This window comes from Patella vulgata, chromosome 4 (genome assembly GCF_932274485.2).
Source record: "Patella vulgata chromosome 4, xgPatVulg1.2, whole genome shotgun sequence".
Taxonomy (NCBI): domain Eukaryota; kingdom Metazoa; phylum Mollusca; class Gastropoda; family Patellidae; genus Patella; species Patella vulgata.
In genome coordinates, this window is record NC_065882.2 from 38705518 (window position 1) to 38711111 (window position 5594).

The window sequence follows — 5594 nt, forward strand, 5'->3', positions numbered from 1 at the left end:
AAAAAATATCGTTAGTCGCGGACGGAAAAAGTTCCTGTTACTCTTGCTCAGACAACACAATAAGTGTGGTCCGAGTCCAAGCGATCACTTGACAATGACACCTGTACGTTTTTAAGACTTATGTGGTATATTCCCTCTTCTGAAACAGAACTGATTGAATTCATGCCCAACAATCGTCAATAATTGACAATCAATAATAACATTCTGGCAATCGTTTTTTTCCGTCCAGAAAATTTGACGACGATAGTAATATATGAAAACGATCAATGTCAATCAAAAAATATCTTCCTACGATGAAATTTTTTATGAGAACTGAAATGAAAATCAATTCACTGAATAATTTGTGCTTTGGTGGAGATTCGAACGATATTTTAAAAGTAATTTGCATTTAAATAATTGTAACCGTCACAGAAAACCTGTTCCGTCCGCTAGGATCGAGATGGAACTTTGTCGTAAGCGGTAGTTTGTGGTTGATACAAGCGATCAACATCCGGGTGTTCCAGCTACGAAGCATGGCCGAAAATTCAAAGGTAGTATTATCACAACGACTTTTTCGAATTAAATGGATTATTAAAAGATTTTGTAATTTGTTTCAATCTGTCTTCAATAAATAATGATAGCTGATTGTTGAAAATATTCCATTTAAATCAGAATAGGACGTTATTTATGGTGAAAATAGGTGTTGTAAATGAATGAGGAAATCTATCGCCAAGCAAGCCCGCTCAGTCAAACGGCGGGAAGTTATATAAATGTTCACAAAATGCCCGTATGATAAACAAAACAGTTGCTATCGTTATTTTTACATTGAAGAAGGAGGATCAACTTTGACTTCGAGCATGGCCCAGCCGATTTATGTTCACCTCGGCCCCAAACCGTTTGGCAGATATCTCGGCCCCAGTTTCAGAGTGCCGTTTGGCAGTTAATTAAACGAACAAAAACACACATACGCCCCCCCCCCCCCATGGTCATGTGGACATAAGATCACATCAGTAGTACAATTAAACACAGAGGTACTTGTATTACCTTGGGTCATGCTAACTTAGCACATCATGTGTACCTTAATTTACCCCCCCCCCCCCCCGAACTGTGTAGTTTAATGTCCGCTGCAAAGCGTAATGACAGGACAGGCATTATGATTATTTGCCAATAATGAGGGTGAATTTTGTTAAGACAGCATCACATGGCAGTTGGCAATAGCATTACTATAAGACTAAATCTGAATAAGTTGAAAAAAATTAAACAGATTGAAGAGTGGGTCGGTATTTGGTCACTTCATAACTTCATCCCCAGTTAACTCAGCCCCATGTAAAGGTCATGGTGGAGGTCCCTGGTTCGCATCTGATCATTCAATGAATGTTTATAGACAGTACCAATTAGGCAATGACAATACATGTATATATTTGGATGTCTGATAGCCTTGGCGACTTTTACCAATGCAACGCTAGCTGTCAAGAACTTTATCTCCCATCCGACCAGGCAGGTTATCCCCAAGTTGTTCTGTTTCATCCTGCAGTAAAGATCATTTGCACGATCTATGCCAAGGGCGAATTGAAACAGGCCTCCGGATGAAAGATGGAATGATGCTGATTGTTGATATTTATCTGTTTCAGAAAAAGTTATCATATCGACAAAGATTAAAAATAGAAAATCCACAAAAGTATGAAATCCATTTAGAGAAACAAAAAGTTAGAAACAAAGTTTACAGGCAGAAAATGGCAGCTCTAAAAACTAAGAAACAAAAAAGTAGCAAAGAAAGAGAACAACTTGAGAAATACATGAAATCAACTTGTCACAGACAGAAAATGTACAGGGCCAGAAAGCAATCGGCTAAAGAAGAACAGGTAGCCACAGATGGTAATGATCAAAAATGTGAAAATGAGAAACACAAGAGCTATAGGCCTATACCAGTAGTTGAAAGTACAAAACAGAAGACAGATCAGAAAATTACAACAAGGTTAGAAATCAAAATACAACGAGAGAAATGGAAGCAACAAAAGAAAACCTGGAGAAGTAGACAAAACAGCACAAAAAAGCGATGGATGAGGGAAAAGGACAGATTAAGGAAAAGAATGAAAAAAGAAAAACTTAATGATGAATTAATTGTGTCTACATCTGTTTTTACGAAGAAAACCTTATACAATGTAGCCTCCGCTGTTAAAAAGTCATTACCAAAGACAACAAGAAAATTTGTGGAAGTTTTTAATCACATCGAGACAAATCTTACACCTAGAAGAAAAAAGGCGCTTGAAGATTGTAGGAAGACAAAAGAAAAAACCAGAAGGAAATTATTTGAATTTTCATCCAAATTGAAAAAACGAAGTATAAACTTCAAGACCAAAAGAAAAAGAAGAAGTGATTGTTTGTCTGCACGAACAACTCAGAAGATTAATAACTTCTACTATGTTAATAGTAGACCATTGCCAAACAAACGGTATGCCACTAAACATGGTCCGGGATACCTTCTACAATTTTAACTCACACTAAAGAAGGCTTTTTGCATGTTTAGAAAAGAAAACCCATCCAGTTTTCTTGTGAGTTTCTCCAAATTTTGTATGATGCGACCGAAAAATATCAGATTACTGTCAAAATCGCATTGGGAGTATTGTGTTTGTACAGTCTGTCAAAATTTAAAATACAAGTTACAAGCTCTTAATTCAGTTGCTGTCAAGGCAGGGTTACCACATTTGAAGATTGAGGCCGATCTATTCCTTAGTGAAATTGCAGCTTTACTCCTATGTAAAAAACCAGAAACCTCCAGATTCCATGAGCATGCATGTATTTACAGCAAATGTGAGCTTTGTAGTGACTATGGGACAACTTTAGAAACACATTACAGCAAACTGATAGATATGAATACAGAGATGGTATGGTATCACTGGGAAAGACAATTAGAATCTGATGGTAAAGTACGTAAGAACCTGTTGACCAAAAACGGCACTGTGAGAGAAGCTGTTGAAGAATTAATATCTGATGTAACCAAACCAGTTCAAGGATCTTCATTTTTCAAACACGCATTCCAAGGAAACTGGCAACAAAATCAGTTTCTATCACTCAAATCCAATCTACCCATCGATGTTGTACTTATGGTTGTTGATTTTGGTAAAAACCGGAACATACATCACCAAGATCAAGCAAAGTCGGATTATTTTGCTTCCAAACAGGCAACAGTCCACCCAGTGGTCATGTTTTACCGCAGTAAGGATATTCCAGACTTAACTGTCCGAGATGCCATGGTGTTTGTGACAGACGACTTGAAACATGACAATGCAGCGGTACAGCATTTCATAGATAAATCTCTACATTACATTGATAAATGGAATTTCAAGAAAGTGGTAATATTTTCTGACGGGTGTGCTGCCCAGTATAAAGGTTCGAATTGTTTAGCAGCCCTTTCCACCAGAAAAACCTTGATCGAATGGAACTCTTTTGGTTCAGACCACGGGAAAAGCGAAGCAGACGGAGAGCTTGGCAGCCTGAATAGAGCACTCGATTTAGGCATTCTTGGAAGACAGGTTATAATTCGATGTGCACAAGACATAGTTGATTGGGCAAACGATAGAGAAAACCTTAGATTAGATGAAGCCGGTTCCAAACGTCATTTCCATTACGTTCCCACAGATGCAATCAATAGAGATGAAACTGTGAAAGCCGCAACTGTGAAGGGCCTCAGAAATTTTCACCAAGTAAAGAATGTTTGTAAAGATTATGAAATGTTAGTCCGGTCATTATCCTGCTATTGCAGAGGTTGTATTAACTATACAGAATGTCTAAATGGGGATTACATCGAAAATTTTGTGAAAAGGACAATTGAAGTTAAAAAGTCTACTGTAGAAACTGAAGATATGACAGACACAGTCCCAGCTGACACTCTTTTAGTGTTCGATGGAAAGGTTAACAAAGAATTTCAAAACTTTTCAAACTTTGATTCTGTACAGAAATTCGTTAATGAAAATTTTAGTAAAATCCCGCAACTTCCTACACCAGATGTCAACATTTCTCTTCTGTCAACCAGAAAAAAGATAGATCAAAACTATCTGACACTTGTACCTGATGATTTAGAAGAATATGGAGAATTGTATCCTGCTATAATAAATGGTGATGGCAATTGTCTGCCGAGGTGTGGGAGTCTTTTAGCTTATGGAACTGAAAGTAAGTTTAATGAAATTCGACAGCGAATAGTCATAGAACTGGTCAATAATGAAAAGCTATATTTGGAAGATGAAAACAACAAGATATTTTCAATGTTTTCTGAACATTATCATGGTCAAAAACTGACTCCATCTGGAATACGAAACATATTCAGAGCTGAAGTATTAGAAATCTGTAAAAATGGAACTTTTATGGGTGTTTGGCAAGTAGCCGCTTTGGCTAATGTATTAAATAGACCTATAAGATCTGTGTATCCAGTATATGGTAGTAAAACTGTCCGCAATGATCTCAACAGAATGTTCTATCCATTTCAACATAAAATGGTTCCATCAGGTTTTCCTAAAGCACATATTATGTGGACTAATGTTCAGGGTGCAGAATTACCAGAGAACAAGTGGATGCCGAATCATTTTGTGGTACTTTTGAGGACTCATCATGAAGACGGAATTATTGAAGAAATGGTTTCTGATGACGAAGAAATGGAATCCAATACAGATGAATTCGATGAAATGGTATCAGTAATATCCGTGGAACAACAACCTGATTATTCAAAGCCATAGTGAGTAGGAAAATTTTAAATTAATGAACCAGTAACAGTAAATGTAGTTACATAGGTATTGCTAGAAACAAAATGTCAACTTGGATTATCTATGAAACCTTATTATTGCATGTTAGTATCCTACACCTTATTTAGGTTGTAAGCTTCTGTCTTAAGTCCGTTAAGGGGGTCGAGTGGGTTAGGATGCTTGCCGCTCATGGTGGAGATCCCAAGTTCGTATCCCGGCAAATGCCTGTCTCTTGTTAACCTAACCAGTGCGTAAAATGGGACATTAAACTCCATTTCAATTCATTTATGTCTTAAGTTTTATGTTATTAATTCACTTATTTAGTGTATATCTTGATGGGCAGTATGTTTGTGTAAAAAATGGAATGTCTACTTTTCCTGCTGTTGTAAGTAAAAACAAAGTTCGAAGTTTACCCTGTTTGAGTTCAAGAAATTATAATTTGCGACATTGTTGTTTTTTTATTTAATTTGTTGATCTTTTATTTTTAGATTGTTGTTCGTTAATTGTTTTTGTTTATTTTATTTTCTTACAAAAGTTATAAATAGAGGATCTTACATGAGTGTCCATTTGATTATAGCACAAGCCTTTAGGCTAGTAAAATTATTGAACGAGTTTAATAAATTCAATATGCCATAGACACGAATGTAAGATTCTATTATTTATCACATAGCATTCATAATTTGAAAAAAAAACCTTCTGGATTATTTGGATGTAGTTCTCAGTCTCCAGATGAAGTCAAATGCACATGACGTCACATAACTCAGGACGTTATATATTTTAACCAAACGCAGAGCTGTAGCCATTTATGACGCATGTGTAATATTGTATTTATGACATGGACGTATGACAGTAAAAGGGGTCAGTTATGTGATAAATAAA

At 36.3% G+C, this 5594-nt stretch overlaps 1 pseudogene; it reads left to right on the plus strand.

Moving 5' to 3' along the window:
* Positions 1-2069: 2069 nt before the first annotated feature.
* LOC130012385 (uncharacterized) lies at positions 2070-5218 on the plus strand (annotated as a pseudogene).
* The last annotated feature ends 376 nt before the right edge of the window (positions 5219-5594 follow it).